Source organism: Pseudophryne corroboree, chromosome 9 (genome assembly GCF_028390025.1).
Source record: "Pseudophryne corroboree isolate aPseCor3 chromosome 9, aPseCor3.hap2, whole genome shotgun sequence".
NCBI lineage: Eukaryota > Metazoa > Chordata > Amphibia > Anura > Myobatrachidae > Pseudophryne > Pseudophryne corroboree.
The window spans coordinates 301,574,046-301,584,915 of record NC_086452.1 but is presented as its reverse complement, the minus strand read 5'-3'; the positions used below and the strand labels follow the sequence as shown (position 1 = coordinate 301,584,915).

General features: G+C 46.4%; 1 long non-coding RNA gene across 6 annotated transcripts in view; it reads left to right on the top strand.

The window, feature by feature from the left end:
• Positions 1–3,948: 3,948 nt before the first annotated feature.
• Positions 3,949–10,870, top strand: part of LOC134958060 (uncharacterized) — a 34,432-nt gene continuing 27,510 nt past the window's right edge. For 2 of the 6 annotated variants that reach the window (XR_010186866.1, XR_010186863.1), the window contains exons 1-3: positions 3,949–4,157; positions 6,877–6,924; positions 7,090–7,163. This is a non-coding gene — a long non-coding RNA (uncharacterized LOC134958060). The remainder of the gene's footprint in view (positions 4,158–6,876; positions 6,925–7,089; positions 7,164–10,870) is intronic. The other 4 variants (XR_010186861.1, XR_010186862.1, XR_010186865.1 and 1 more) reach the window with 3 other exon arrangements.

Sequence of the window (10,870 nt, the reverse complement as noted above, 5' to 3'; positions counted from 1 at the left end):
ATGATACGAAGGGTCAGACAGGGTCTGAGCGGTGGTGTTTGGTACCTAACCGAAGAGTATTTTATTAGAAACAATCCGGTGCTGGTTAGGTAGAGATTAATCGCTCCTGCGTATAGTTATGTCTATAAGTAGTTTCTGGACATTTACTGTATTTGCGGTTCATTATCCATGTGGTGGGAATCCTGAGATTCCCTCCCACCTGAGCAGTCTGGAATAGTCACAGCCCACCTGTTCAAACAAACCTATGACCTTTTGTTGTAATGTGAAGACAGATTCCTGTGTCCAATGAACAATGAGATTGCAGGGCCCTTTGTAGTGTACTGTATGTTGTGTATATAAGAACAGCCAGCCTGGCCCAGCTCAGTCTACTCTCCACAAAAGGTTTTCATCACTGACTAACTATGGAGCTGGTGACCAGGACTGCGCAGCGATCATTCCCCAGTGTGTAAGTTTTTCTCTGTAACCAACTTGTTCTCTGTTTGTATTTGCCATACTCTCTCTCTCTCTGTTATTGTTACGCTGTTGTATATTGTATATGTGTAGTTTTTATGTTTATATATTGATGTTAGTCTGTAGTGTATAAGATGTAAACTGTATTTTCCTTTTTTACATAACTGAATCTCGTTAGTAAAGGTTTTGGAACCTTAGCAAGGTATTGTGTGTTTATTACATTACTGAGGGTATTCGGAGCGTCTCAATCGCTCAAGCTGCTTTTATATAATAGAGGTTAATTAGCATTGCATTGTGTTCACATTACAAAACCAAGGTTTACAGTATAGGCTCAGCCTTTCATTGTGTTGCATACAAGGTTTACTGTGTGTCATCCTGTGAGCGTCTGCGCCGCTCGTGTTCCTCTTGTGGGCACAGCGTCCGCTACGCTAGTAGCGTAGCATTACGGTACTCAGACCGCCTATAGCGTGCTCGATACCCAGCATAAGCCGTGAGCGAACGTGCCGCTCATGCGTCTCGACCACGGCCTAGCGTCTGTTACGCTAAGTGCGTACCCTTACGGTACCCCGTACGCCCATTGCGTACTGAGTCTCTTACCAATATATATTGAATGTTATAAGAGAAATATTTAGCTCTATCAGTTTAAACAAGGACAGGCGCTTTGAAGCACAATTACATACTCAGCATGCAATACACATCTCCACCACTGGTTGGCTAATGCTCCACTAATCCAGTACTTTAGTTTGAATAGCAGCGGATTGATCTACAGTACAAGCTCTGGCAAATGGTCAGTGATTACTTTAATGTTAATATACAGTCCTGTACTGCATACTGAACACACAGATGGTGACCAATGGTCAGACGGAGAGGGTAAAAAAATAAAAATAGTTAATACAGACACAAACGATCGTGTTAAAACACTTGTGTATGCAGACGCAACTAAAGTGTGAAAGGAATAATGTAGCTCATTGACTGTAATAGAGTGCACTAAATACCGTGTTTTGCAATATGAGTATCCGAGTCCCCTAATGGCATAAACGAACACCAATGGTAAAGAATCGCTGCTTGCATTACTTTTACACATGAACTTGTGTTTCTTCCATGCAGCAATGTGGGCAAGCAGTGAAGGCTTCTACTTCTCACGCTGAGAGTCCCAGGTTCAATTCCCAAAGTGCCAACCTAATCCCCCCCCCCCCCCCCGACATTCACTTTATTGTTTTTCTTTTCTTTCTTTGTAATCCATTGTAATACATTCAATGGAAGGGTGCACACAGGTTTCACATAAATCATGGTACATCTGCTGGAGCGTCTGATTCCGCTATCAAAAATACACAGCGGTAATGAGCACCCGTAGACATACCAATAAATATAAATGAATGTATCCTGACGCAATCAACTGTTCGAGTAACACAGTACTGTAGATCATCGGTGATAGAGAATCTGTGTTGTACTTTATGAGAAGGGATCACTGCTACTGTACCATTTACACACCTACTGTATCTATCAAAGTGACTGCAGCTCTCTATGTGATTTTCATATACAGTATACTGTAGTATTGTGTTGTACATTTATTGTAACCTGACCTCCCTCCCTGTCTACTGCATGAACTGTGCAGGCTCCCAGGGTGGAAGGGGGAAGTGGGTTGGGGGCAGGGTGAGATGGTGGAAATTACCATGTTCTAAGAAAAGGCATAATCAAAACCAAGGGGAACTGACATCCTGGGTGCAAGATGAACAACCTTCGATGCCTTGGAAGCATGCCATCTGGAACGCATGCCATCTGGGACACACGACATCTGAGATGCACGACGTCTGAGATGCTCATTGTGATTGCGGTATACAGTACTGTATGTTGGCTTCCAGGGTCCGTCCCTATTCAATGGGGGAGATCCATCTCCTCATTTGCTGGCAGGACAGAGCTCTTGCCAGCAACGAGGAGAAGGTTCGGGCATACCAGAGGGCATGCAGGGAGATTCTCTGGAAGTACAACCGGAGTAGGACCGTGAGGTCACTCCAAAGGCAATGGAGTGACCTTGTCTTGAGGACCCCAAGGTGCCTGCAGGCCATTCGTGACTGTAAGTACAGTACAGTAGATTGCTGTACTTTAAGTTACTGTAATTACAGGTACTGTATAAAACAGGGTCTGCTGTAGCAGCAGGTATCCAGTCTATACAGTACCTGTGGTAAACAAATGGTTAAACAAGGTGCAAATGTTAACCAGGATCAAAAGGTCAAGTTTTTTTTATACATTTTTCCATTTTTTTTGCATTTACTATTCATGTCAAAAACGACACCGCCTAGGTTGACACACCTTAGGTCGACACCAGTTGGTTGACACCAGATATAGGTAGACATGGCAAAAGGTCGACATGAGTTTTTGAAATTGTTTTTATTTTTAAACTTGTTTATACAGTTCTTTACGATCCACGTGGTCTACAATTGTGAATAGTAACCTGTGCCGACCACAGCGAGGCACCTTGCCTGAAGCATGGCAAGGGGACATGGGGCACTAATTGGGGTTTCCGTTCACTTTACGAAGAAAACAACACCCAAAAAATGTAAAATACTCATGTTGACCTTCTTCCATATCGACATTGATGCCTTTCCACAAATTGGGGTTAAAAAATGTTTTCAAACATTGAGTGTCGCCCTTTTGACTGTCAACCTTTTACTGTCGACCAAATGACTGTCTATCTTTTTAATGTCTGCAGTATCTTCTATATTACAACCATAGCAGCATTACTGTTTTCCTTAATGTACTGTAAATGATAGTCAGGTGCTGTATGGTGAGGTTCTAAGGGACATTCATGTTGCAGATTGTGTTCTAAGGGACATTTGTGTTTCAGGTATTCTAAGTGCTTTACTGTGGTACAGTAGAATGTATTCTAAGGGAATTACTGTGCCAGATTGTATTGTAAGGGAGATTGATTTGTGTTTCAGATAGTATTCTTAGGGCATTACTGTGGCAGAATTTATTCTAAGGGACATTACTGTGGCAGAAATTATTCTAAGGGACATTACTGTGGCCTAATGTGTTATGAGGTACATTACTCTTGCATAATGTATTATAAGGTCCATGACTGTGGCAGATCTCTACTTTGTGATGTAATGTGAATATACTACTGAACTACTGTGACGTAGGGTAACGTGAATAAGGTGCTCTACTGTGTAACACAATGTGAATCAAGGGCAGTACTGTGATGTGACATGAATAAACTGCACTACTGTCACGTGACATGAATATGATGGATTCAGGTGAGTGCTGTATCATCTGTCATGAAATCAATTTATACTGTAATGAACAGTACTGAGATGGGTAAGGGTGGGAGAGCCGCATGTTGATGTGTGTCACAATGTTTATAAGGGCAATGTGAATGTGTGTCACAATGTCTGTAAACGTAGTGATCTGTCTAATACCCTGGGCCTACTGTACTGTACTATAGCGATACTGTAAGTGTACTGTATGTCACATTTAAAAATGTGCCCCTTAAGTTTTGAAGACAGTACAGTACACTATGCCCTCCTGAGTGATTAGTTGCAGGGTACTGGAATGAACAATTCCATTGATTGTGATGTCATAAAGATACGGTCTATGTTGAATTTCATTGGCTGTACAGTATGCTGCCATTATACTGTATATTGTTTACATACTTTTTGCAGGGCTGGAAGCACGACGGCAGAGTAGGCGGGAAAGACGCAGCCGAGCTCGTAAGTATTGTCAAGTACAGTAGTGTACAGTACAGTACATAGTGATTTATACTGTATTTTTTATGTGTCACACACCCCTGTCCTGACCAGCCCAGATAACTCACCACAATCCGGATGGGAGGGAGGGTGGGACACTTCCTGTGAGAGCTGGTGGCCGGGAAGTGCAGGGCAACGGTGAGATCTGGCGGTTGGCTGGATGGCTTTTCTATCATGCATTGCTCTTATTAATCTGCTACATTATCATGCATGCACTGGCAATATTGACTGTATATCTATCAAAGGCCCCAGCCCATGCAGTCTCTAATGGTTAGAGCAGTGGTTTCCAAACTTTTTTGAATCACGGCGCCCTAGAATATCAGAATTTTTTTCACGGCACCCCTAGGCCAAAAATTTCTTATTGAGAAATTTAGAAAGAAATATTACATTAAGTAGATTGCGTTTATATGTCATCCTTAGGATCAGTTGTGTGGTGAGGGACAAGATTTGCTTCTGTTTGGCCACATATTTTATGACTGGCAGCCACCAGCACTGGTTTTGCCTATTATATTGACCATGAATAATTTGAATTGGTCCTGTACCACCAACCCAGGGCACCCCTGCAAGTGTCCCGAGGCACCCCAGGGAGCCACGGCACACAGTTTGGGAACCTCTGGGTTAGAGACCCATATGCATGGGCCCCTACCACTGTATTCCTCTTGTAGGCCCTTCATGCCCCAGTCTTACACTGAGTGCAAGGGAAGGTGAGTTTCTCCCCGGGATAAGAGTGGATTTGTGAGGGGGATACAGGGCTTCAAGATGGTGTGGGTGGGCTGGCAATGCAAGAAACAGCCTGTGGGCTGTGTGGGGTAGGAAGGAGAGATACTGTACTGCATACTGTACTGTACATACTGTATCTTTTATACTGTATAATTTATATACTACAGCAGGTGTGGCCAACAAGTCAGAGGCAAAGAGCCAGAAAAGATCCGTAGTAAAGGGCAAGAGCCACTTTCATGCGTGTGCTGTAGAATGGGGGCGTGGCCTAGTTTTCACAAAGCCACACCCCATTTTGGGCGTGCACCTTTCGATATGACATTTGTAGGAGTATGACCTTGTGTCACAACCCCATTTTTAGTCATGTTGTACAGTGCCACATACATATAATGCCCCAGTACAGTGCCACATACATATAAAAATGCCCCAAAATGGGTGCCTCCACAGTGCCAGATACATATACCCCCTCCACAGTGCCAGATACACATATGTCCACACAGTGCCAGATAAATATATGCCCCCAGTGCCAGATACACATGCCCCCACAGTACCAGATACACATGCCCCCACAGTGCCAGCTATGCCCCAGTGCCAGATACACATATCCCCACAGTGCCAGCTATGCCCCCAGTGCCAGATACACATGCCCCTACAGTGCCAGATATGCCCCCAGTGCAGATACACATGTCTCCATAGTGCCAGCTATGCATGTCTTTACAGTGCCACCTATGCCCCCAGTGCCAGATACACATGTCCACACAGTGCCAGCTATGCCCCCAGTGCCAGATACAAATGTCCTAACAGTGCCAGATATGCCCCCCCCAGTGCCAGATACACATGTCCTTACAGTGTCAGATATGCCCTCAGTGCAGATACACATGCCCCCACAGTGCCAGATATGCCCCCAGTGCAGATAGACATGTCCTTACAGTGCCAGATATGCCCCAGTGCCAGCTACACATGTTTTTACAGTGCCAGATATACCCCCAGTGTAGATACACATGCCCCCACAGTGCCAGATATGCCCCCAGTGCAGATCCACATGCCCCCACAGTGCCAGCTATGCCCCCATTGCAGATCCACATGCCCTACAGTGCCAGCTATGCCCCAGTGCAGATCCACATGCCCCCACAGTGCCAGCTATGCCCCCAGTGCAGATCCACATGCTCCCAGTGCCAGCTATGCCCCCAGAGCAGATCCACATGCCCCCACAGTGCCAGCTATGCCCCCAGTGCAGATCCACATGCCCCCACAGTGCCAGCTATGCCCCCAGTGCAGATCCACATGCCCCCACAGTGCCAGCAATGCCCCCAGTGCAGATCCACATGCCCCCACAGTGCCAGCTATGCCCCCGTTGCAGATCCACATGCCCCCACAGTGCCAGCTATGCCCCCAGTGCAGATCCACATGCCCCCACAGTGCCAGCTATGCCCCCAGTGCAGATCCACATGTCCCCACAGTGGCTCCCCCCCCCCCCAAGTGCTGCTCACCGTGCTGCTGCTGTGAGGGGAGGGGAGGAGAGCACAGCACGCGCCTTTCCTGTTCCTCTGACTCTGGCGGCGGTGTCTATCTTCAGTTCAGTGCCGGCCCATGAGCCAATCAAAGCTCGCAGTCTGGCAGCCAATCAGGAGCTTAGCTGCCAGACTGCGAGTTCTAATTGGCAAATGGCTCGGCAGAAGGTAATCTAGACGCTACCAATTGAAGATAGACACCGCCACAGGAGTCAGAGGGGCAGGAGAGGCGCGCGCTGCGCTCTCCTCCCCTCTCCTCACACTCCAGAGAGACCTTAGATTAGCACACAGCAACTTCAAAGCCTTAGAAGTTGCTGTGTGTCGGGCAGCGGTGGCCAGGAGCGGATCGAGCCACATGTGGAGGATGAAAGAGCTGCATGTGGCTCGAGAGCCGCGGGTTGGCCACCGCTGCACTACAGCGTCACTTACCGTACTGTTATATTTTTTATTCACAGTACTGCCGCCAACTGCTGATGAGGAGGAGCCAGGCCCCAGCACAGCTGGTAAGCACACTACTCTCCGAATTCTGCCTCGGTTCCCAGTGGTATGTAACGAGAATTCTGGTGTGACTGTCGTCTTTACACTACTGTACATGTGTTCTGGATACTGTACAGTACATGTTACAAATTGACAGCTTCACTTACGGTACTGTTATTTTTTTTCCACAGTACCTCCGCCACCTGTCCACCCGCACCCCCACAGGCTCAGGTTGAAGAGGCGTAGCCAGGCCCAAGCACAGCCGGTAAGCACACTACTAACAGAACAAAATGTAAGTTGCTCAAATCATTTAGGAAATACAGTTCAGGTGCATGAAAGGGAGGGGGTAGTCTGAGCTAGAAATACATTGGGGATAAACCCCTGGTGTCCCCCAGCACACCGAGCTGTACCTGTACCAAGACATGAAAGACTATATATATATATATATATATATATATAATAGAAATACAGAGGTCTTAGTTACATACAGTTTGCAAACGTTTGATAAGCCACCAGGCCTTGACAAGGCTCCTCTGATGCTGGTGGTCCCTAACTCTAGGTCTGGGCCTGGGGTACAGAACCCCACAAAATGGCAAAGGCCAGCTACCCCAGGGCAGCACAACGCGAGAAGGTAAAGTGTTAGTATGTGTTTAATAAAGGAAAACATAATCTATATACAAAAACGGATATACTAGTGAAAGTGTAATTAAAAGACCAGAAGGATTAATAAATGTGTTAAGGGGGTGCTAAATAAGATCTCGCAGTGTGCTACCACAAAGCAACCCAGTCCCACCAATCCAGGGGGAACCGCACCCTAGACCCGCCCCAGGTACTAATAATAATAATAATAACAACCCTTCCGGGTAATATAACATAATGCCACATGATATTGGCATCTGAGCAAATGTATCCGAATTGAGAGCTACAAATGGCACTACAGAGACCAGCATATCCTCCAAATACTGGTCCCATCTTTACTAATCCTTCTGGTCTTTTAATTACACTTTCACTAGTATATCCGTTTTTGTATATAGATTTTGTTTTCCTTTATTAACTAGACATTTTAGCACTGTGTGCAAGAAAGGGCATTGGAGCCCCACCCCTCCATGTAAAACAGGGGCAGTGCGCGTCCTAGGTGTGCGCAAAAAATATAGGGGCGTGGCTTTGTGGGGAATGGGTGTGCACAGTAGTCTCCATTAGTCAAATTTCGCTGCACAGTAGCACCACTACACCAGGTAGAGCCCCTTTTACACCTTACGACGGACAGATTCCCCTTTTTACACATTACTGCAGACAGTGTCCCCCTTTTTACACATTACGGCAGACAGCGTCCCCCTTTTTACACATTACGGCAGACAGCGTCCCCCTTTTTACACATTACGGCAGACAGCGTCCCCCTTTTTACACATTAAGGCAGCCAGAAAAGAAAGAAAGAAAGAAAGAAAGAATTATACTTACTCTCTCCGCTGGCAGTCAGGTTCCTTGGTGCAGCTTCTGGTAGAGATCCCCGGCAGGAGAGAAGGAGGAGGAGGGAGGTGTAGGAGGGAGCCGCAGCAGCGCAGTGTAATTAGTGGAGGCGCTGCTGCAGATGTCCCTGTCCTTCACCATAGGCTGTTCTCCGCCGCTGTGAATGCTGGGATGCGCTTCTCAGCATTCACAGCATCAGAGAACAGCCTATGGTGAAGGAAAGGGACAGCAGCAGCAGCGCCTCCAAAAATTACACAGCGCTGCTGTGGCTCCCTCCTACACCTCCCTCCTCCTCCTTCTCCCCCGTGGCTGCTGCGCTCCTCTCCTCGGCAGGCGGCTGTGTGCTGCGGGCGGCACTGGCCCGCAGCACACAGCGGCATGTAATGAGTCAGTTTGACTCATTACATGCTGTGCTGCTTTGGGCCCTTGCACAGTGGCGGGCCCCAGTGCAAGGCACTGCCTGCACAGGCAGTAATTCTGCCACTGGCCAGGGAAGGGAGAGTTAGGTTTAGGCACCACTAGGGGGGACTTAGGGTTAAGCACCAAGGGGTAGGTTAAGGTTTAGGCTGCAGGAGGGAAGCTTTTGGGTTAGAGGGGAGGGGGTTACTACAGTATCAGTGGTGCAAGTACAGTAGAATTTTTTTCTTAGTGGTACTGATAGTTGAAATGGGTGTGGAAATGTGTCATGAGGGGGCGTGGTAACACAACTAGGGAAGTTGCTACTGTACATGACAATAGGGGCATGGCCACATTATGACAGACACTGTAATGCCCCTTATACATTATGCCAAACACTGTAATGCCTTACATACAGTATTATACCACACACCGTAATGCCTATTACAGTACATGCTGTATTATGCCACACACAGTTATGCCACTGACACCATTTTATGTACCACACTCAAAAATGCCCCTTATAAATGTGCACCATTGGAGGGCTGATGGTACTGTGTACCACCACCAAATTTCTTAATGGTACTCCGTACCACCCTGCTTTCACCACTGGGCTCTATACAGTACTTAACGAACCATTGTTGTGATTTTCGCATTTGAGATTTTTGCATTCGGGATGCCATCGTCGGGATACTGAGCAATACTGAGGGAGCGAGTAGGGTTAGAGTTAGGCTGCGGGCATGGGTGGTTAGGTTTAGGCACCACCAGGGGGGATTTAGCACCAAGCACCAAGTGGGAGGTTTAGGCTGCCGGAGGGTAGGTTTTTGGTTAGAGGGGAGGGGGGTACTATACTTAACAAACCCCTGTGGGGATTTTCACATTTGGTATTTTTTGCATTCGGGGTGCCATCGTCGGGATACTGAGCGCCGGCATCTCGAATGCCAGCATATCTTATGATATTTTATGATTTATTTTTATCCATTATTTACAGTTTCATTGTACTGTACAGTAGCTTATGTTACAGTGTTATTTTTCCACAGTACCATGTGCCGGAACTGGCAAGCTCAGGAAGTGGTAATCATTATTATTGTTACAGACACACTAGTTTCCTACAGTATTACTGTAATTTTTTAATTTTACAATACTTGTTATCTTTTACACACAGACCGCCTCGGTATTGATACGGAGGTAGAGGAGGAGGAGGAGATGGGGGAGCCTCCAGGCCAGCCTGGTAAGTATTGTAATCTACAGTACTCTACTGTACTGTATTGTACATTTGTTATTTATTTATTAACAGTTTCTTATATAGTGCAGCATATTCCATTGCGCTTTACAATTAGAACAACAGTAAAAGAACAAAACTGGGTAAAAACAGACATACAGTAGAGGTAGGAAGGCCCGCTCAAAAGCTTGCAATCTTATAGGGAAATAGGTATTGATTCACAAGGATACAGTAGATGCTACCTATTGCATAATGGTCCACCAGATTGCTAGATTCTTAATAGAGATGAGCGGGTTCGGTTCCTCGGGATCCAAAACCCCCCGAACATCACCCATTTTACACGGTTCCGAGGCAGCCTCGGATCCTCCCGCCTTGCTTGGTTAACCTGAGCACGCCCGAACGTCATCATTCCGCTGTCGGATTCTCGCGAGATTCATATTCTATATAAGGAGCCGCGCGTCGCCGCCATTTTCACTCGTGCTTTGGAGATGATAGCGAGAGGACGTGACTGCATTCTCTCAGTTTCTGTGTTCAGTGTGCTGCAAATATCTGTGCTCAGTGTGCTGCAAATATCTGTGCTCAGTGTGCTGAAAATATCTACGTTCTCTGCCTGAAAAACGCTCCATATCTGTGCTGCATTGTAGTACATAGTAGGAGGACAGTGCAGAATTTTGCTGACCACCAGTATATATAGCAGTATGGTACAGTAGTCCATTGCTCTACCTCTGTGTCGTCAAGTATACTATCCATCCATACCTGTGCTGCATTTTGGTTGTGCGCAGTATATAGTAGGAGGACAATGCAGAATTTTGCTGACCGCCAGTATATATATAGCTGTACGGTACAGTAGTCAATTGCTCTACCTCTGTGTCATCAAGTATACAATA